The sequence below is a fragment of the Battus philenor genome, unplaced genomic scaffold (genome assembly GCF_028537555.1).
Source record: "Battus philenor isolate CCGP_79_NKW_IND1 unplaced genomic scaffold, ilBatPhil1.0.hap1 SCAF_11, whole genome shotgun sequence".
Classification (NCBI taxonomy): Eukaryota; Metazoa; Arthropoda; class Insecta; order Lepidoptera; family Papilionidae; genus Battus; species Battus philenor.
The window spans coordinates 9,594,547-9,619,644 of NW_027181673.1; positions in this window are offsets into that span (position 1 = coordinate 9,594,547).

Sequence of the window (25,098 nt, forward strand, 5' to 3'; positions counted from 1 at the left end):
AATATTTAATGTTAAGACTTGTACTTTACAATTTTGTATTTTATAAAACTTTATTTTTATATTTAGTAATAAAATTGCTAAACAAGTAGTTTTGTTTTGTAAAAATCTAATTTGCCCAATTTTTTTTACTTTACGAAATTATAAATGCGAAATTTATGCGAAATTTGCAAATTTTGAAAAATATAAATGCGAAATTGGTGATTTTTTTTTTGCGAAAATTCCGTACCTCTAATTATAACGCAAAAGGGCAGGTGAAGTACACCAAATTACTAAATGTGTAATAACGCCAGTGTCGTGTAAATACATCCACTTTGTAACGCTAATATATTGATACACTAACCAAAACATCAAGTTTATTTTATTGATTAATAAAAACTAAGAATCTTTGTATACTATATGATTTGTTCCTGCTTTATGATGTCTAAATAAAATGATAGGACTAACATAATAATGCTACATATGTTATTTATATTAAACTATCCAAGACTTTATGAATGCTTATGCTAAGTGAATGGAGTTAAGAAAAAACACGTCGAATGTAACAAAAATATCAATAAATTTAACAAAAACCGAATAAACTGGGCAGAATAATTAAAAAAAATATTAAAAAATTATAAGGGATTTCCACCTATGTACTGACCTAAAATAAATCTTTGAAACTATGAGGATTAGAGGACTTGAAATTTAACAGGAATATTTCTTATACCAAGTAGAGGTCTGGTAATAATGGGTATTATGAAATTTCACTCGCAGGGGATGAGGGAGCGTTTATTAAGTCCTTGAAGCTGATTTGGATAACTAAAGTAACATAACACTTAATACATAAGAATACAGTTAATAATAATTAATGTTTTATAAATATTGTTTTTACAGCTTTGAGATCGTTCGAGGTGCTTACCCTCAATCCCTTTACAGTAATAACTGAACGCGGATGCGCATAAGGACGCGGACTGCATCCATCATCTAGCTGCGATAGATTACGATAGGTGATATAACTAGATCGACATTATTTAATGTTAGTTACCGCTAAATAATGTAAACTTTCCTTCCGTTCCGAAATAAAGCGACCATGACTATTAATTAGGGGTATAGTGGAAAACTTTAAACGTTCGGCTAATATAATGATGATGAATTTACGTATCCACACTAAATTTATTTAAAATTAGTAACCATAGTAATAAAGCACATTTCAAGTTTTAAATCCATTTTAATTTTACCATAGGAAATACAACTCAAGAAATCAATTATTATTTATGTATCGTGTGATGTGGAAACACGTTTATTTAATTATTAAAACAATTTGTGCGCGGAAAATGAATAATTCGCCTACGCGCGGTTGCGCATCGAACCATGGCTCAAATCCGACTCTCTGAACTCCAACGGCCGCAGACGCACGTGCTGCGCGTCTTGGCTACCTGCCAAGAGCAAGCAAGAGCGCGTATCGTGCACGCCGTGCGAGTGAGCGAGACGAGTGGGCGAGACAAACAAAAGGTTGAGCGTTGTGACGACGTCCGCGGGAACTTTCACATCTGGCGGCTTTTTTATATAGCAATATTATTACATACTCCCCCTTTTGACCAGGACCAGTGACCTCACAACTGGTCAAACCGACACAAGCTTTCGCGGTCGGCCGCGAGGACGTTTTGGAGCCACAGGCTCAGGAATCTCAGTGCATTCACCCTCTCGCGAATGATAGCGTCTTAAGTCAGAGACATGATACTTCCCAATGGTAATGTCGGACTTATCAGGAAACGCTAACAGGTACGTAGTTGGGCTAACTTTCTTCTGAACGACGTAAGGCCCGTCTCGTTTAGGTACGAACTTAGCGCTGACTCCTTTTGCAGAGTTGCTGAGAACGTGCGTTTTCATCAATACGAGGTCGCCGACGTCGAGACTGTCACTTTTACGAATTTTATCTTTAACAGCTTTGCGGAGGTCTTGTTGGTGTTCAATACTTTCTTTGCTGGACTGGAGAGTATCTGCGAGTCTTAGCAGATAAGGTGTGATTTGCGGCACGTAGTTCTCCGCTTCGACAACTGCACGCAAGTCCGTCTGAGCTGCAATTGGTGAGCGAAGTTCGCGAGCAAAAGTCAGGTATGCAGGAGTCTGTTGGGTTGCTTTTGTCAACGATGTGTTTAAAGCGAAACGAATAAAGGGCAGAGCTTCAGGCCATTTTTGATGGTGATTTTCCACGAGGATAGCCATTTGCACCTTAAGGTCCCTGTTCTTCCTCTCCACAGGATTCGCTTCTGGATGATACAGGGGCACCAGATTCTGCTTAACACCCAAAACAAACATGGCTTTCTGCATAACATCGGCGACGAATTGGACACCATTGTCAGAAATTAATCGCCTAGGAACACCAAAACGAAGGAAAACCTCCTCTATCAAGATCTTAGCACAAACTTCAGCAGTAGCTTCAGTAAGCGCAAACAGCTCTACCCACTTACTGGCGGTGTCTTCGACAATAAGGACCCAACGTTCACCCTTGGGACCCTTAGGAAGTGGACCGAACAAATCTATTGCTACAACTTCGAAGCGCTGTGCGGGTACTGGAGTCTGCAACAAGCCTGAAGGCTTCTCATTCGAAGGCTTGTAACGCTGACATTCAGTACAAGACTTGAGATACTCCGCTACAAAACGACGCATTCCAGGAAAATAGAACCGCTGGGAAATACGATGCAAAGTCCTATCAACACCACCGTGACCAGCTGTTGCAGCGTCGTGACATTCAACCATAACTTGCTTCCGACGGTTGACTGGTACAACAAGCTGCGGTTCTTCCGTTTCTGCTTCCGTATATCGGTAAAGTATCCCCTTTGACATATGATAACCTCTATCTGTCCACCTACAAATCTCCACTTCTTCCTTTCCCTCCAGGCCCAGGATAATCTTCGCGATTTCAGGATCTGCGAGCTGATCTTTACGAAGAGCGGTTGCCTCCCATCGTGGCGTTTCAACCACCACCGTACAGACGCCACAAGCATCTCGAGCCTCCTCAACGCATGGCGGTCGACTGAGCGAATCTGCGATGACGTTTGCCTTTCCTGGGGTGTAGTCCACTTGGAGATCGAAAGACTGCAACTTCATAGCCCAACGGACCAATCTACCTGCAGGAGACTTCAAGGTTAGTAACCACTTCAGGGGCTGGTGGTCGCTGGCGACGCGCACGGGATGACCATCGATGTAGCCGCGAAACTTCTCGACTGCCCACACAACTGCAAGAGCTTCACGCTCGGTGGTTGAGTAGTTTCGTTCCGCCGAAGTCAGAAGGCGGCTGGCGTACGCGATCGGACGCTCCTCGCGCGGCGACTCCCCCTGCAAGAGAGCTGCACCTAAAGCATAGCTGCTCGAGTCAGTCCTAAGCACAAAAGGAAGACTATAATCTGGCTGGATGAGGATTGGAGGAGAGGTAAGTGATTTCTTAAGTTCCAAGAACGCAGCGACTTGAGCTTCGCCCCACAACCAAGACTGATCTTTCTTCGTCAGCATAGTCAACGGTTGCGCAACCTTTGCGAAGTTCGGCACGAACTTACGGAACCACGAGCACGTCTGTAAGAAGGATTTCAAGTGCTTCACATTCGTTGGCTCGTTCATATCGACGATGGCGCTGATTTTGTCAGGGTCCGGCGATAGCCCTTGAGACGAAATCACGTGACCTAGATACTTAACACTTTCTCTAGCAAACACGCATTTAGCTCGATTGGCGCACAGGCTGAAGACACGAAGGCGATCGAAAACAGCTCGAAGATCCTGTAGATGCTGAGCAAAGTTTTCAGAGATCACGATGAGGTCGTCTATGTAACCTAAAATAGTCACGCCTTTTAAAGCAGACCCTGAACGAAACCTGTCAATCAGACGCTGGAACGTCGCTGGAGCGTTGCGCAAGCCAAAAGGCATACGCCTGAATCTGAAAACGCCAAATGGTGACACGAAGGCGGTTTTGTCGCGATCCTCTTCCTTGACAGCAACCTGCCAGTAACCTGCCTTGAGGTCGATGGTGCTCATGAAACAACTTTTGCCAGTATACTGCAGTAGATCGTCGATCACCGGAAGCGGATAGGAGTCAACCTTCGTGATGGAATTTAATTTGCGATAATCCACACAAAATCTGTAGGACCCATCCTTTTTAGGTACCAACAGCGCTGGTGCTGCCCACGGAGACTCACACTCTTCGATGACACCCTCCGTCAGCATCTTATTAATTTCAGCCTCCATAACTTCTTTTTTCGCAGGCGTCAGGCGGTACGGCGGGACGGCGATCGGCGGGTGGGTGCCGGTGTCAATGCGGTGTTCAGGGAACGACGTCGGTCCTCCCCCTTCTCGGAAAATGTCCTCGTACTCCTGCAATGTCTGCGCGAGGCTTGCTCTTTCAGGTGGTGACAGCATCATACCCTCGTCCGAACGCAACATGTCGGCAGAGGCGCACCCGATGAAGTTACGTGATTTCTCACAACGCAAGGGGTGAATGACCTGAGGTTGATCAGCTGTGAACCACGTTTCATTAAAAATATCAATAACCAAACCAGCTTTACGTATAAAATCAATGCCTAGCAATGTTTCATTGTTAACTGCATCTGGAAAAATTATAAATGTGATAGGTATTGATGCGCCCGCGAGCATCACCACAACGTCCACCAGTCTGACTGTCACGTCACGCACTACACCGTCAGCAAGTTTCACAGTCATGACGCTACTACGCATCGGCTGCCCTAACTTAAGCAACAAGGAGTACAGCGTGGATCCGGCAACGCTACGTTTAGCCGCCGTGTCTAATAGACCGGTACCGCGATAGCCAAAAATCTCTATGTCCAAAATTGGACGGCCTTTGGTACAAACATCCGGACGCAAGCGCTCGGTACGCGAGTTATCCACTGACCGCGCATCAGGCACATCATATACATTACAAACAGAATTTAAAAAAACAGTATTACAATCAAAAGAAACATGGGCTTGACATTGCGATGCCTCGGTTTTGGAATATAAATGCCTATTTGTTGACATAAAATCGCATGCAAAGAACGAATCCTTAGTGTCCGTATTTTTTGTATTACAGTTAACACAATTAGCACGAATAACACTTTTCGTACCACAACCGTAACACGAAACTGTATGCGGATCACTTTTAGATCTAAGCCTTGAGCACTCATCGCGATTATGTCCACTCTTCTTGCAATAAACACAAAACCGTTTACCTCGATTCGGCGCATTCGCTGCGCTTACCACAGCTGGTACAGCGACGACGGCGGCGGCGGCGGCGGCGGCGCGTGCCTTGCACGTCGCACGCGCGCGCGAGCCCGCACTCCCTGCTCGCTGATTGCTTTGTACACTTTCTCGTGTTAATTTGAAACGAGCCGTGCAACCGGCGAAGTTTCCCGACGGAGACGGATGAGCCGAAGACGACGATGGCGATGGTGATGGCGAGGGCGCTCCTGTGGTGAAGGCCGGCGATCGCAGCAAAAGACTCTCTATTAGCTGGCGGTTTGACTCCGCTTGAGCCTTGGCGAACGCCGCCATGAACGACGATAGCTGCCCCTCGGTCATGAACCTGTCCGAGTCCTCATTCTCGACGTTGTTACGGACGCCTGTAGCCTTGCAACGCGGCATCGCAAACAACAGATGCAAACCACTGACGAAATTCACTCCGATAACGCACAATTGTTAAATTTTCGATAGGATTCTTCTACGACGCTAAGATGGCGAACGGTTGAATACGCGATTTCGTCGATAATTAGCGTGTAGGCCCCACGTTGGGCGCCAGTGTGATGTGGAAACACGTTTATTTAATTATTAAAACAATTTGTGCGCGGAAAATGAATAATTCGCCTACGCGCGGTTGCGCATCGAACCATGGCTCAAATCCGACTCTCTGAACTCCAACGGCCGCAGACGCACGTGCTGCGCGTCTTGGCTACCTGCCAAGAGCAAGCAAGAGCGCGTATCGTGCACGCCGTGCGAGTGAGCGAGACGAGTGGGCGAGACAAACAAAAGGTTGAGCGTTGTGACGACGTCCGCGGGAACTTTCACATCTGGCGGCTTTTTTATATAGCAATATTATTACAATCGTTAATAATTAACACGTAAATATATTATGTTTTTATTTGTTATACATTACAAACTATTAGCTTTACTTAGACAGAAAATACATATAGTACTAATACAAGCACGGCCTGGTGCTCGACATGCGTTTTATATTCCAAAACGCCTTACCGTAATTAGTTTATATTTCCAAGTGTTAGCAAATTGATAACTACAGTGAAAAATCTCGGTCTTTAATCTCTTTAGTGTTAATGGAAGTAATAATTTATTCTTATTCAACAACTAAGTTTCCGGTTTACTTATCGTTGGCTGCAGAGTAACACACACATGGCTCTTAATATTTATAGACACAAATTAGCATTGTTTATTACTTTATTGAATAATTTAATAACCTGATTACTTCATTTGGTACTTCCTTGATGAGTTAGATATTTTACTTGATCTACGAATAAAAAACAATGCCCAAATAACTTATTAAAATAAGTTTTAGTTTGATTATAAGTATTGATGATGTCGTAAATTACTTTAATCGGTCATCAAATAAACTTAAAGTACTTTATCCTTCTCCCAAATCTGACATTTTTCATTCTTTTTTTCCTTTCCAAAACATTCTGCTGGAATAAAGTTGCACTCGAAAATAGAGGTGTTAGCAAAACAATAAATATTAAACAAGGTTCGAAACTCATGGGCGAAAGAATCGTCATATTTTTTTTTCTTTCTATTTTTTAATCGATACGGTTTATCATTTGAAAGTGAGATATTTTTTACTTTATAAAATTTTTATATCATAAGTAATCTTTAAATGTTAAATAGCACTGTATAATTGAGACAACAGATGAAATTTGCGTAAAAAGTAACAATGGCGTGATGCGTGATAATCCCTAAGTTACAATTAACTACACGTAAATATTAGTAGCACATCATTGTATAAAGTGTATTAATATTTACGAGTAAAGTACTTTTTTCAAGTGAATTATTAATAATTTATAACACTTTTTCCTAAAATCATCCTATAAATTTGGGGCGAGTCTTATAGTTTGGAACATGTGGTAATTTTCATTGTAAAGAAATCGTATTTTGCGAATTTGTACAGCTGATAATCATCATCTAACAGCTAGCGATAGTAGGCCTTCAAACAAAAGAAAATAAATACGTTATACGTGGAATTATCTAGACAATTGCTGATTCTAGTATTATCTGTCATATTCGAATCCAATAATCCTCACTTATTTATGTAGCAACGTTATATGAAAATAAATTTTACAAGCATGTTAATGTTCCAACAGGCAGCAATCAATTGAAGCGCATTGTTAGCTCTAAAGCTCTAAAATCGATTACGGTTCGGTTTATTTTGCCTGTCGGGCAACACCTGTACTCCATCCGCACCAACCGATATAGATGCTATCATTGCCCGCTGATGGCCTCTGTTTACTCGATAGAAGAATCGATGTGCAGCGAATGTGATCTTATTCAATGTTTATTTAACTATACCTAAACTTTATAATATATGGCGAGTAATAACATTCTAGCATACGTGACGCCTTACCACGTCCAAGCGCAAATAGCACAAATGTATATGTATGAAGTATAACATCAGATTTTTTAAAAATAAATTACAATATGCAGTCTGATAATAGACGTATGTATATTTTTGTGTACATCTACAGCTATGTTGCTTAAATTTATTTCATTTAGAGTTCTTTAATCAAGCCCATAAACTAATTTTTGGTACTTATATTATAATATTAACGAGTTAACTATATATCTATGAAAATTTATGAAAAAACCTATGTCCAGCTGTGGACGTTCGACAAATGAAATAATGATGACTATATCTGTTCAACAAGTTATAGCTAATTATATATAATGTCCATTTAGAATACACATGATAATATAAAAATAGATATTTTTTATCGCGGACTCGCAAGACAAATGGCAGACAACGTAGAGTGCACAATATATGGCCACTGGGGCATCAAGGTTCTGAAATGAACGTTCATTCACACGATGAACAGTCCATTCTATTAAGGTTATCGGAAGACGCAGGCCTCTTTTCACCGGTCTTTTGCAAATCTTAGGCCCAACAGCATTCGTCCTGCGACTGTAATGGCGATGATGATACTCATACAACTAATTATAGCTAATTGTCTGTTATGACCGTTTCTTTGCAATTTAAACACTAACCTTGGAAGTATTTTGACTTTACTTGTATCTAATTTACAAAGAATTTATTCTTCAAATATTTTAGTACATTATTACGTGCATAAAAGTTTCGTTAAAAAAAAGTAATTGAGTGGTTATCGTGAATCGATATGACAAGGAAAATTTGGAATCATCATACGTTTTCAGGATGTAGATGATGTACCACAATATTCGTATGTACTTTTTATTTTAAAAAAATGTATTTATTTATTGGAATGGTGAATGGGTAGTCTCTCGCATTCTTGCAGGATATGTTGTATCCTAAGCTTAGTATTCATCGAATGAACATAAATCAGCGAAGTTTGAAGCGTACGTCGAACTAGCTAGTATAAACCGACCGTCAATAGGATCAAAAGATTTGCCACAAATGTATTGCACGACCACACACGTGCAACATATCAAAGTTGCGCAGACTCGCTGAATTATAACGATAATCATTTATTTGCCCGCCTAAATAATATTCTAATATATCGTGTAATCTGCGAGTTCCCTCTCAAGTACGTTTCTTTACGGAAAATAAATAAACTCAATATATGGAGAGACATGTTTTTATTTTTTGAAAATTAAATTAGTGTACCAAAATGTCATTTGCCAAAAGCTATTATTATTATATTATTATTATTATTAATTCTTGATATAATTTTTTTTATTACTAGATATTGAATATTCAGATGCCTTATGGAATTCGCATTTATACCCAAAAATCTAGTTTTTCTGTTTTCTAGTCATAGATTTAGGGGCGATTCCATGAGGGCTCTCACTTAATAGATGCCAATCACACAACCAGGCGACCTCAAAATGTTCAGCTTTTTTTTAAAAAAAAACATCGCACAGTATACAAAAGATTGAAAATAAAAATATAGTTTTAGCTTCCACAGATTAAAAAAAAAAACAAAAAGTATTTTAAAGCTATACAATTATAAACTTAACATGAATAGTCATGAAACGTAAGAATAATGACTGAAAATTAATAAATTTTAATAAAATGACCCAATTACAATATGAAAGTATATCAATGGCCTCAGCTACGCCTTTACCATATAACATTAATTAGCATACAATAGTTATTATGAGAGTATTTTAATATATTCAAAACAAATGAGAAGATTTCATATAAAATGAGATTTTATTGGAATCAATTAATCAACTTAATTTACAACTATTCTGGTATAAAATGTTAGACCGGGTGCATTAAGAATTTCACATTCGGCCGTTATCCCAAATCGCTGTTTGGAAACATCATCCGGAGAGATTTATTATAAGCACAAGTCATGTATATCACTGTTCTTAACAAAGCGTGTGAAAAGTCAAGTTATCCGTCTGTATTTTTTACTTTGATTTTTATTCACCATTCAAGGTGAATCAAAATTTATAAAAAATACTCAAATTCCAATTAAGCTAAAACTCAAAGCTTTCTTATCAATATTGTTTTACGTAGATGTTATCATTCGTAAGAATTATCATAGTCATAAAATAAAACGGCAACGTCACTTCACAATATACCTTGAGATTTATTGAAAATCAATAGATTATAATAAATTTTAATTTTGATGTTAAATTTGCAGTGCCAATACTTTTCTATATAAATAAAAATGAATTCCTTTTCCCCTTGTCACGCCTTAATAAACACTTTACCGATGTTTTTTATTATTTTTCTAATGCTTGGTGAACGTTCTTATGACAAAAAAAAAACAGAAAATTGAGCAAAATCCTGAAAATTTTCAGAAAATTTCGATACCATTCGATATCGACCTTTTGCGCATTTGATACTTATAGCAAACTTCACGCGTTCGACTGTTCGCTGTGAACTTCGCGCGTTGGACATTTCACGCGCTGTATATATGGATCACCAAACTAATTTGAATTAAATTTCACATTTAATAAATTAAATAGTGATCTTTGAAATAACAAAAATTGTTTTTTTTTCTTTTTGCTTTTAGGAACGCAACAGGCCAATAAGTTCTGGCAGTACATTGTCAGCGGGGATAGCATCAAATATAACTAATAATTAACTCTATACCTGAATACCGATGACAAAGTATTCAATTTTAACTCATGTGATGACAAATAGTGCTTGTCGTACTATTTGTTTAGACAGATAGACCAACAATAAGGGTTTTTTATAAGAATTGGTGTTATTTCGGTAATAAGAGTGATGACGAATATTATCGAAATGTTAATAAAATATTATAATTTTCCCCAGAAGAGAAGTCGGGTGTGCTCACTAGTATCACTATAAAACGATTGTAAAGTCCCGGGTCGTCCACCGAGCTACGCGCGCCCACAATTAGGCCGTCCCAATTCGAATCAAAATAAGTAGCTCTAAGTAAATAAACTGAATAACATCCTTTCGGGAGCGATGAACGTCGAGTGTTTAAGTTCCAACCCGCGTTATTTATAATTGAAACTCTGTATAATCTGTATCAACCCGCTCGCATTGTAGTCTCTTAACAATAGATAATTGGCTCTGATAATATTAAATCTTAATTATGGAACGAGTAGAGCTGTCAACATGGCTCACAATATTTTTATTTAAAATTAACAGTAAAATATCAGATCAAAACATTAATCGAATCTTAAATAGTATGCATATCGTGAAAGCGCGCATGCAACAAGATAAAAAAATACACATAAATTTGTAGAATAAACGAAAAAAGTGAATTGATTGCCTCCTCCCGTACGTAAACATGTCCGTGGGCGCTCTCGTAAACTGTAAGAGGATATTTTAACGGCATCGATATTTAATATTTATTGCGACACCGACATCCAATATCGGACGACGATTTACAAGTACCTGTTTTTAAAATATCGTGCGACTAACTAATTGATTAGAAGTTTCTTGTAATGAGCTAATGAGGTAAATATTGCCAGATATGTATTTTATCAGGTAAATTATTTAAATGTTGAAATTCAATTATTTTATTATTAATAAAAATCTATGACTTATAAAAACTGGTTTCGTATTATTATAAATTTTGTTAATGAACTGTTATGATATATTTTAAGATTTTGTATGAAATATTTTTACACCATTTTACGATCTTCCTGTGGATTATTGACTATAGTATAACACGACTGGTGGATCGAATGTATCTCACGGGTGAAGAACTTCAATACCTCTCCATTATTAAATATGTATTATATATATCGAAAATTCTGTCGGTTCCGGCCGTGTCGGTTGCATGGGGTTACATTTTGCGAGATTAAGAAGCCGTCGAACTCTTAGATCTCTTGGGCACTTTGTAATGTGTCCAACAGGCGGAAGAGCTATGAGACTCGTCTGTCATACAAGCGTTAACCTTTATGATTCGCACCTGATCACGATTATTCAGATTTAACAAAAGGACTGTGTGACAGCGTCCTGCTATGGCCGTGTTGCATACCATGATTATCGCTCATAGAGGGTAGTACAGATAACCGAGGACCTTAAGGTTTGGGATTGAAAACCAAGGATCGGCAAGCGCAGGTAAAACGTCTATCTAGAGAAACGATGTCTCATTTGAGGTACAACACAAGAAAAAAATAAGAAACATTATAGTCGGCATATCTTTTAGTACAGGCCTGTTATAGCACGTGTAAAATTTAATTTGATGTTCAAATTTTACGATACACCTATACATAATCTCTAATAGATACCTTTCTGTATATGAGTATAGTTTTTTGTAAAAATCTTTATGTACCAACATTCATGTGGAGTTTTGATACGACATTAATCAGATTTCTCACCTCCACCTTACATATTGTTACAAAGCATTTAAAGGGCCGTTAAACAGCGCGATAAATCCCGCGCAGGACGCCTACGGCCCTTCAAACACGTATTAATATTTAATTGTAGGCGCGATATCATCACGACGCATAACTAACTGTTAATAAACTGTATTGTTGACGTGAATTATCCTCATAACTCCGCTCAACAAGGCTGGTTAACGCCCGGGAGAGTATTCTTAAAGACGTTCGAAACTTTCTTTTCATTGAGAGAGAGAGAGTGAGAATGTGTATATTTATTTATGTTACATTTCGATACATACTATGCAATTCATCATCGTCATAAAATTAGCACGATACATGCCTATTGTAAGGCAAAATCGTTACGATAACCAGTTTTCCACATCCAGCGAGTTCCCGCAACATATATCGTCGGCCCACCTAACAGAGGGTCTACTCACACCTCGTCTACCAGCGTCGTGGTCTCCATTTGAGAACCTTTCGACCTCAACGGTTATACAAGCAATTTGCCTCTCGCATGACTTTAAACGAGTAAAGTCAAGCTATGTCTGTATCCTTGGTACTTTAAAGGATCTTCATATTACTGATCTGATCCCGCAACGTAGCTCTGAACATAACCGTCTCTTTTGCTCTTTAGGTGACCTTGTCTTTTTATAAGGCGATGCCATTAAAATAGATCATTTAAAAATATATTAATTTTACATTTTTACACTAGCAACACGTAATTTTAAAGATACATAATAACATATTTTTATAACAACTAACAGATTATATATTAATAAGATTAAAATAAAAATAAACTTACGTTTATAAACTAGTGTTCCGTGCTAGGCTATAGGTATTCGTAAATTATAAAACATCCATTGTTTTTTAATTTTTTATTAATTTATGGGTATTCGAAAATATTTCCTACTAGTATTATTTTTAAGTCGTTATTAAATATAATGTCATATTTATAAATCATTTTGTATTGTCGTGCATCTATGTTATCCGTATTTATAAATAGTGCGTAAAACATACGCCTAAGTTTCATAATGATGATGGCCATTAAAACGTACATAACTAAATTAAATTTTAATTTCTTAAACATATAGGAAATAAAGAGAAAACTATGTAAATATTCTAATAAAGCATGAGACAGCAGAAATGATACATGTCTCCGATTAACTCTACACACGTTAGGTATAAATAAAAGATTATACGACATTAAAACATATCGTTCAGTTTTTAAACAAAGTTTTATTACTTTACAAGGTTTTAATATCACAACTCGATAGGTAAATGCATATGAATCATTAGTATTATCGACAGTTAGTATAAATGGAATAATGTGTCTGGAAAATTTTCGTCACTTCGAGTTTTACTCTTCTTTGCAGAGTAATTTATTTTCTTTAATACTTCCTTTCCCTGCATATTCTTATAAATTTTAAGTCATTAGATTTATGTTATTGTTTTTTGCTTTATCGTCAACATAAAATGTCAAAAGATTTAAGATATAGATTTAAATTGTTTTATTTTATTTATTAAGCACTTAAAAACCAGGACGTTTTTCAATGACAGGTGACATGAGAAGCATCTTATAAAATTTAAGTCATATGTAAATACTTATCTGAATTTTATTTTGAAAAATACTTATTTAATACAATATTATATGTTACCAAAATTTTCAAATATCATATATAAAATAGTGAAAAACACATGTTATAAAAAAGTTTGTAACGTCTAAATTTCAGCTTTAAAAAAGTCAACAAATCCTTCATGGGTCTGACTGCACGGATTTAAAATAAGGAGCCGCTAGATGTTTTAGCCATTTTTTTTCTTAGTTTTAAACCTTATATTAAAAATATATTATTAAATAAATATTATTTGCGAGTTTTTGTTGATCGCCATGAGTTAAGCTTGGTTGCTTTAATTATTTAACATAGAATTGATGTTATAATATACACAAATTTTTTTTCATTTTATTTGACCTGCTCTACTCAGCAGAACCAGTAGCATTCCGAGCCAGTGGTAGTTTACTTCTTATAATTTAAAAAAATTAATTTAATTTTGAATATCCTAATGTAATTGTTAATTCCATTATATTAATACTAAAAATTCAAATAAGTTTTGATTAAAATGCCAGTAACATTTGAACAAAAATATTAACAATAATTCGAACTTGAAAGAATAAGGACTCTACGACGCAACAGCGTTCGCCTCGGGAAAATCTTGTATCCAATAAATGTTATAAATAATATAGTATCGTGTGATACTTGCCACAGGTAGTATAACAACTTATTGTATCTGTTCGTACATACGGGTAATAAAAAATAAATACGTGCGTAGAGGTAACCGTAGATCACTTTTATTAGCTCTGATAAATAAAAAAAGTATCCGGTGTGATCGGTTCCAACGTGTTGTTGTATATTTATTATAATTAGCTTCGAGCAACGGCTATCGTGTGGCGCGCCCATCAAATGCTTAAACTGTTTATTAAGAACTAATAATATTTGCATAATCGTATTTAAAAACATTCGTCTATGAAATTTAATATTAATAGTCTATTAAAATTGGAAATTAGCTTTAGATAAATATTTCTACGCTTCTTTGTAATATTCGACATATAGATTGCACTTTTCATGAATAATTTAATATAATTTAATATCAATGATTTATATATATATAAGTATTGCTTATAAGTTTATAGAAATCTTATTGTTATATCACTACATAGACCTCTTAAGTAGTTTGTTAATTGAAAGCAAGTAACATATTTCATCTTCTACTTGTCAAATATGGACTGAGAAGTAGCGTAAGTCCAGGTTGCGTTGCAAAATAAAAAAAAACTATCGAAACCACAAAGCTTACGCGGCGTAAATCACAATAAAAGTCTGTAGAGACGCCTGAGATGCCGGCGGAGGCTGGGAGACGAATTATGATTGCCGCGGGACGACCGTAAAGATCGTTCAAGCGTTGTATGGTGTACTTCATTTGAAGTTTTTACATATCTAAGAAAATACATTGAAATAAGAAAAAAATTTCATTATAGACATTTTAATATTATCATCAATGGTAAACATAAATGCAACATAAGCAACAAAATCACCACCACCTTCACAACTTTCAAATTCGCTGGCCAAGGTCGGTTACGTTCTACGGATCTTCTCATTCCTGAATCGATCTAGTATGGAGATTCCAATGATAGCCCTTTAGCAACATTGAATTAATGTGAGCTTGCCAATGAGGCTCGAAATGAGAGATCACATTTACTGCCCTAAGACATAACTGGAAACACACGCTGGTCGCTAACTTCAGTCCTACCTTCAAGCCTACACATACATTTAAAACCTTAAAACTTTGTTAAAACAGATCAGAAATCATAATGATTTGCCAAAATAGATAATATTGATAAATTTGTTTATAATATCTCGATATATAATAAAAACAATATCTATATAAAGAAACGTAATATAAAATTTTTTAATGTGTGATTGGTTTCTATTTCAAGTATTCTTATTAAGTTTTGTTTTGACACTAAGAGGATACAATGGTAAACACTGTTTGTAATTAAAATTGGTGAACAAATAATAAACTCTTTATGCATGATGCACTGAGCTTATTCTCTCTTTTTATGTCCATATTATTCAACGGTTAATAATAATATTCATTTATACTGCTTAACATTGTTAAAAAGCTTATTTTCAAATAAAAATATTTTCTGTACTATTCCTATTTGGTCTGCAATACTTTGGAACCGCATGACCACAGGTTGTAAATGAGGATGCATTTATCTAAAGCTTATGCGTTGGCTTGTTATAGAAAACACTTTTGGATCAAAAATACATGTAATGGTATGTGCATGGTAGAGTAACACCAACTACAATACTCGCTTGTGTGAGTGAGATGAAAAACTACATCTACTTCTGCGCACGCAGTCTTCAAAAACAGTACCTTTTGTTAATTTTCTTATTAGTAGCTCATTGAAGCCGCCTCGATAATTTCATAGAGAAAAATAACTTTTGATAAACATGTTACCAAATATCCGAGCTCTTATGACATTGATAATATCAACAGATTTTAGACGACCGTTAATAAAAAAAATAACTTAAATCAGATTAACATTTGAAAAAACCTCCTACTCGAAACCTCGGTTCCTCGCCATTTCAATAGTCATTATGCTACTTTTCTTAAGTTTTTTTCAGTAAGAGCAAGACGTTTCTGCGCTGAATTTTGTTATTAATTTTCTGCAATTTCAGTTCAAATGTAGGTAAGGCACATCCCATGATTTTTGTACAAAGTATATTGACCATCACGAATCCAGGATTCCTGAATTTGATGAAATTTTAAAAGCCAGTATCATCTAACATCGCTGAATATTAGCTACGAACTTTTACCGCATCTCCTGCAAGGACTGTTACTAACGATTGTCAGCTTACAATCTAAATTTGTAATGGTTGTATAAATACGTCCTTAAGAAATCAATAGCATTGATTTGGGTCTATACTATTTTATCTTTGTGTTTATTATAATTGGTTGTGCAACTTATTCTTAATGACTCGTAGTATATAAGCTTAACATGGTAGTAAATTACAGCAACTATAAGCGAAACTAATATAAAAAAGTAATAAATATCTCCTGCCAACGAACTGTAAATTTCATATTTACTATCATCATCATTCCAACCGTAAAACGTACACTGCCGAACATGGTCTTCCATCATAGTTTTCCAATAAGACTGATTGACAGCTATATTTGTGTTGACGAGTATGACAAATTTACTCTGTGACTCTCAGTATTATGTAGTCATCATCATCATGCTAACCGATGGGCGCCCACTGCAACGCATAAGCGTCACCCAAAGATAGCACGGTGACCGGTTTTGCGCTACTCGCATCCACCGACTTCCCGCGACTTTAACTGTATCATCAGTCTACGACTGGGGGCTTAACCATGCTGTGTCTAACGCATCTCGATTAACTTTCGGCCTCGACAGCAAAATTCATACCGTGGTAATCTGACTGCCTGATTATGATGATGACTAAAAGACTTTATATAAAAAAATTAAAGTATTAGAACTGATATCCCTGAGTGATGTAAGGTAATGGTGGCCCTACACGGCTGTGCGGCAGGCGTGGGGGACGCGTGGTGTCCCGCGCAGCGTGCGATAAAGCAGGGCGCCGCGGGGACCCGGACCTCCAGCATGGTCGGACCAATGCTCATATTAGTATGGACACGCCCATCATTTTATAACACTTGCACCAAGATTCTATTAGTAGTAATCTTCGTTGCATATTCAAAAGAGACCAAACACATTTTAAAAACTATATCTTGTCAATTGCAATTAAAAAAAACGCCAAATAAAATAATCAAATTAAAACGAGTGTAAAAGTGTCTAATTGACAAATCCCTATTACTATGTAAATATTAATATGACAATATATTTTATAAAAGAATTGCTCTAACGAATAAAATATTATAATTAATCATGAAATTATAAAAACCTTAATGATTTTATTTTGTTAACCTAGCTGCTGCCCAAGTGGCATTTGCAGATTCTACAGGTAGGAGGGGACAGCGCGCTTCGCCTAAAACCACTTTTAATGGAATTGGGAGGCCGCCGAGCTTTAGCTTAGGTGGACGCTCTATGGTCACTCCATAGGCTTAAGGCAAGGTGGGGGCAGAATCATCACCCAAGAGGAGATCTCGGCTTGAACAATCGTCAATACCACCCGATAATATTCCGAACCAAAGGCACCGGAGAGGGCCGAACCATGACTTAGTATTCCGAGTTGAAGAATGACATTATCCCGGAGTTAAATTTGATTCTAGTTTCTCTCAAGTGCTATTCCAGCATTTTAGTCATGGCGTATATGTAAGAGATCTTCATAAATGATCCAAAGGAAAAATTAATATAAATTATAGGTACAATAAGTACTTAGTTTTTTTTTCTCTTCAAAAAATCTGCAGCGCTAGTGGGACTTGTTTTCTGACTTTTTGTTTTTGACGTATGAAGGAACTGATGTTATTTAAGTCAAAACCAAATTAAGCAAAATGATTACAAGGCTATTGTGAAGTATTTGTTTACTCAATATATTTTAAAAAATTGAGTTGGATTATCAATAACAAATTGTAAATGTTTATCATAAATACCATTTATCATAAACTTTGATAACCTGAATGTTTCCAACCTAGAAATATTTTAAATGACTTATGTTAGTAACGCACGACAATTTCCAACGTTAAATACGTGTAAATAATACGAAATTTAAAAGGTCATGTCTCCATAAAACTACCTCGCTCTGGCGTCCAGCGCACCGTGTAAATAATAATTAATTTTATTGTAAGTGCTTATATTTTATTGCCGGATTTGTCAACAGAGTGCGCGATGCATTTTGTAGCCGGAGATATTTATTGTTACTTACTTAACGTAATGCTTAAATAGGTATACCGGCATACGTGAGTAAGGTAACCCTAGAACATTAGACCGCATTTAATAGGTTGACTAAATTATGCTCGCAAATATTATTTATGCATTTTAAAATTGTATTTTCTTATGGTTAACGAAAGTAACTTTTCGAAATAAAAAAAAACTTTTGTTAGTAAGTTTACCATGATATAGCAAAGTTTTCATCTGTTATTAGGCAAAAAAAGCTTTTAGCAATGATGTCAATGACTAATGGACTGTCTCTAAGGGTTTTTTACTTCCAATAATCATCGTTAAAAGAGGACTTTTTAGATTTTATAGTGTACATTCAAAATGTTACTTGCTCGATGGAACTGGTATCTGGGTTGGAAGCGGCCTGTATTCAGCGTCTTTCGTCGACCATAATAAGGTCGTCTGGCCACCTTAAGATGACTATATCTATACATAACGTTTATTATTTCCGATTTTTTTTGCCCACGTTTTTGGATGTTACATCGAGTGTAAGTCTCTTAATCCAATTTAACAAACTTTTTAAATTTACGGTTCGTGCGATCACTTTCTCATCCCTATTCCATATTTCTATCCTCAGGCTGTGAGCCAGGATTTGTGCGGTGGTTGCTGTATTCGCCACATCGATAAATCTTGCAATTGTATCTTGAGTCTCGTCCGTTTAATGTACGCACGAGTTCGTATGACGTAATATTGCTACCAAAGCATGGTGCACACTGTTATACAGCTCGAGGGTGTCTGTTGTCGACGGGCAAAGATGACCACTTTGCTTTAGCTCCTGGACCTCTTGGGTGGTGAGCGTCCTTGAACTTATCTCTGTACCGTAACCTTGGCTAATGAGAACTTGTTTATCGGTTTCTTGGGTGTAAGTTAGGTACTGGTTATTTCTCTGTTTCGAGATATTCTCCTCAGAGAAATGACGCCTACTCAGGGAATGCAACCTCCTTGGACAAATATTTGCCTTCGTGCACCTTAGGGCACACGCCACGTTCATCGGGTTCCAGTGTCAAAGTTCTTGGTGATCTATGATGTCTTTCCACTGCCTGGGACACCGTTAATCCATCTAATTGCCGCACCCGCATACCGAGATTCTCCGACGTGGCACCCAACGAAAGATCACTTTTAATGGTCTACTCCAATGCCAATATCCTGTCATCAAGCAACATTTTCGTGCATTCTCATTGATTTTAGAGAAGATTTAGAAAAAATTTAGTCGTCTCCATGATTTTAAGCGACTGTAGGCTTGCCGATGTAAATAGTAGATAACATTAGTCTTCAATTGTCGTCAGATTGAAGGTTATAATTAGAAAAAAAAAATTCAAAGAGGATCACTTTTGTAAAGCGAACTATTCAGATTCAATAGTATGCTTAAAAAAACACGACTAATATACAAAGTCAAGAAGCACTCAGTTTACGAGCCGCTTTGCTTCTGGGGACAGCCAATTCCGCCCCCACCTCCTGGCTTTCATCTCACATCTTACACTTGTACTCGTTACACTATACACTCACGCGCGTATGATGAATGAATGATGAAGTTGCAAAAGCCTCCGGGCTAGTAGCCTAGCATTAACAGATACAATAAAGTCCGCTATTACACAATTTGTAAAGAGGGTGAATAAATAGATAAATATTGACAGCTTTTGGATGGATTCTTGATTATTATTTTTTTTTAATAGAGGAGTGTCAAATGATACGAAAATTGAAGAATTATATCATATATAAAAAATAAATATGTTACCAACGAAATACATAATAATATATGTACGTGCACTAAATATTATAACATGTACGAACATAAAAAAGAATCAAAAGGTATTACGCACATAATAAGGTATAATCAGTAAAAATAAAAAAACGCACGTAAAATGATTACTTTTTTTAATAATAAATTTTTATGTTCAAATACAGTGAAGTTAATTAAATACATAATATTAACTAGAGTGTTTTCCAAGTTACGAGTCCCAAGTTAATAAGGCCTTCGTATACACTAATACGCTGCAATTTAAGCATGATCAATAAAAGGAAAGGAATAACTCTGATTATAAGTTAATTTAAATGTAATTTTCATTAAACTTATCCATTTGCTGTTCTTTTTAATAATAGCATATAAGAGAGAAAAAGCACCCCTTATGGTAATAGTAACACTTTAAATTCCCTGATGATCTCCATAACACTTAGTTTAAAGTTAATTACATAGTTTATACCTAGGGTTGCCCCGAGTACGTGCAAAACATACTATGTAACCCATGATAATCTTTTTTAGATTATGCATTATAGGATTGCCACTATTATCGATTGCCATAAACAAGTTTTCAAATGGGCAGCAGCGTCCTCTGCGTACCATCATGCCACACTGCGATTACCAAATAACAACAATTGGACCAATGTTAATACATAGTAATTTACAGGCACAGGTAGGTGCTACGGTTGAGATGTTTATTATGTCATTGCGTAGTAGTGATATATTTAGATGACATATGTGGGTTTGCCCATTAAAACTTTGTTTGCCAATTTAAACGTAGACTATCAAAATATATAAAATACGTTTAGGTCTTTTGGTCTTTCGTCTTGTTCTAAAGGTTCGCTCCACAACTGGTGCTAGGGTTGAATTGATACAAAATATTTTAATGCCGATCTTGGTTTCTTTTATGACTTGACCTTGGAGTTTGGTTGAGAACGATTCGAAGCTTTGATCAAGAAATTATTTCATTAAATAGTAGGACACAAACGGTAGACGTAGCGACTAATATTCTCCGGGATCATTGGTTGAAATGAATATGCCTTGTTACTTCTTATTTTTATTAATTACTGGCCTTATATTGAAAAGGATAGTTATAGGAGAACATTTTTTTCAGACGATTTATCTTTTATATTGAAATCTTAAAGACGATAAATAATAACAAAGATGTAAACAAATCTCTCTCAAAACATATGCAATAATTGAGGAGACATCCTACAGTTTCTTTGGCTAACATTAGACGTTGAACTAGTGTGGTGCCCTCGTGTTTGTGATTTAACGAATAAGCGCAGTTCCGAGACACAGCACGATTAGCCCATTTTAGTTATTTTCACAGAATAATATTAAAACGGTGACTTTTATGCTCCTATTACATACTATAACGTTATTGCCACATCGTAAAATTTATTATACATCATATCATCATTTATGTATATATATATACATAAATATATATATACATAAATCTTAAAATTTAAATTAACACCTTAAGTAAGTAGCTGCATCAGTTATCATATCATTTCTTAAAGTGCTTTTCTTAATAAATATCATTAGCATATATTATAAAAGTATAGTAAATTGTCAATGTGTATAAGAATATTAACAAACATAAGAAAAATCGACAACTTATATATATAAATAAAAACCTTTATAACAGCTGAAAAATTAACAATTGCTTTATAAAAATGTTTATAACTTAATTTCCGCGGTTACAAAATGAACTTTAACTTAAATCGTCACAAACAATTTGGAATTAATAAGGAAAAAATTGATTTACGTTTTTAATTTTCTTCATTATCATAATCATCATCACAGTCATAGGACGTCCACTGTTAGACAGAGGCTTCCTCATAGATTTCTAATAAGGCTGGTTTTGAATGTTATTATATATTGTCATTCACAAAAATGTTTTGGCTTTTCTCTATTTCTATTTGAAATCAAGTCTCTACTTACTAAAAAAATATGCATTCCATTAAGCAAATAACTGAATGGAAATAAATAAAAATAATTTGATGATTTACATTACAGTATCTTTCATCATATTAAACAGTTTTAATTGTAGCTGAAAGTAATTTAGAAAAAAAATACGTTCTGGATGCGCGGATAATGTCCTCTTCGATATGTGACCCCACCGCGTTAGTAACGTGTGGCCTTCCTACCCATTACAGCTTCAATCGTTCGACTGTAAAGTCTCGCGATGAGTTCTTTTACGAGGCGATTCCGAGTCAAATTCAATTTAGTTTAGAGAGTCGTCAGTCGTAAACCTTTGACCCGAACGCCCCTTCGCCTCATCTTTAGTGTTTCCTTCATATCGACTTGTATTCATCGACATCGATTTAAATAAAACGCTCACTGTCATTGCATTATTTAGAACGACGTGCAAATATTTTAACACTCATATCCAATTAAATCAAATTATCAAAACATCTTTATTCTAGTAGGCATTTACACACAATCGATCTGGAGAGAAAAGCCAGCCAAAAACTCAACAAGTGCTATTTTTAAATTAATCATGTTTGATGTATTATATCACTCGTGCGAATGAATCCACAAATCAAGTTCTATATATATTGTTGAATCAAAACCTCTTAAATGCTAACATAAGATTTATTTGATATATATTTATATGAATATTTTATATCATATAGAGTATATACTAAGTAAGTAATAAATATGCTGAAAAAAGAAGAAGTAAAATGTAACTATGAAAAGGAAGTTCTAAGATATCTTGTGGAACTTTATAATACATGCTCAGACAAATCCATAAAGCATTACCGTTTCTTACTAAGCAGATAAGATTAAACACCTAACGCATTTATCTAAAATTATGCAAATTATATATAAAAGATGCCAACGTAACATAAATAATTTAATGTACATTTTTTGTTACTTTAGTTATTAAATATTTAGTTAAAATGGATTTTTCGCGAATTGCAACAAATAACTGTGATGTATAGGTTAACAAATCATAATAAAACTAAAATTGATACATGTTATTTATTAATATACTTAATTACAATTTTAATTATTATCCCTTTATTCAAGTTTATAAAAATATAAAAAAAATACTTAAAACTAATGCAATTCTTTTTGTAGTTAAGTACTCACTGCTTCCCGTCACCGTCATCGACATGTGTGTCCTTACTAAACCACCAGCGACGTGGCTCAGCTGCACAATCTACTTAATCTACGATTAAGTAAGAATTGATCAGTCAATACCTGTTCTTTTTTTAGGTATACATTAGGGGGACCGGAAAGTAATGTCGCTTTCTTAAGTTAAATTTACAAGACTACATCTATAACAAATTTTTATTTTTAATCAACAATATATTCACCTTCGTTATCTAAAACCTTTTGCCATCTAGTATAAAAATTTTCAATGCCGGAGCGGTTAAATTTCGGTTTTTCTGTAAAATATGTCCCCAGAAACAACGTTACTTTCCGGTCTCCTTAATATTTATCTTTTAAGACTCTTACGTAAATATTTCATGACATAGTCTAAATATTGTTATTTCTGTAAATACTTACAATATCAACATTACAATAACAATAAGAACTACTATCATTATGAAACAATCGTATTTCATATGCTTGCAATTTTGTTTGCTAATAATGCCTATTTCGATTTGATAATTTTATAAAATAACTATTATGTTTGTTATCTGTATCCCTATTATGTAATCCTAATTAAAAGGAAATGAAACAATCACTTGGATCTAAAATATTTTATTGTTATATGTAACTACGTCTGCTATAAAAAATATCTATTGATAAAAAAAACACGACACACATAATACAACATGAAAAATACTCTCACGCTGTTCTGGCATCACTCGTTTTGTTAAAATACAAACCCACAAATTACTTAACCATGGATATTTATTAATAAACTGAAACTCCGTACCTAATAGATGTAAGATTTTAAAACAAAGTAAGATATTTTTATATTGATATGTGGCTGGTAAAGCGGTATGTTGGTGCCTGGCGGTAAACAGTGGAACATTCTCGATGACAGATCTTAAGCAGCACCCCTCATTATCAAGTCATATAAACAAGTCTGAATACTTACAACGTACCAAAATATCATAAAAAAACTTACATTCAACACGCAATTTTATACTTTAATACTCAGTGATAAGGTCATTATTAAAGTGCAGATTATGAAAGCAAATTGTAAACGGCATACACCATAGTATCTTTTAAACGAAGATTCAGCTATTATTAGGTGTTAGCGTGATTATTTGACAGGTTGAAAACGTTTACAGATTGTAGGTATATTGAGGCGCAATCTGGTTTCCTGCTTTTCATATAAACAGTGTTTTGTGTAAAGTATTTTTAATAATAATATGCGTGTCCGTTTTATGTGCTGAATTTTGTACGATCGATAATTCAATTATTCATAAAATATATTACATAGATTTTTCACCATGTTTTTTTTTTCTAAACTGATCTAAAGAAATGTTCACATATAATAAGTATTAAATGTTAAGAAGCCAACTATGTCTTCATCGTGTAAAGGAAATCTAATGTTTCATTTGTTTTGTGATTAACTACTATGATGATTAAAGAATAAATAACTAAAATGATATATCTTCGTCATCATTTCAGCGCAAGACATCTTCTCCTGGACTTAGGTCTCCTCCATAGGTTTCCAATAGTGCCGGTAGGAAATGGGCAGCGTTCGGCGCTTCACGGCGACTTTAACTAGGTCGTCTGTCCACCTTGTGGGTGGACATCCTGCGTTACGTTTGCCGGTTGTTCTCCACTCCACAACCTTAAAACCACAAAGGCCATATCTTTTGGGGGTTTTGTGGCCCGCTACTGCCACGTTGACTTGCTAATCCACTGGGCTAATTTGGATATTTTCGATTGTGTAGGGATCTCCCCTTTCCTTATTGTATATTGTAGAAAAATGCCGAGCATATTCCTCTCCATGACTCGCTAAGTAAGTGAAATATTTTTGTGATTCACTCACAAA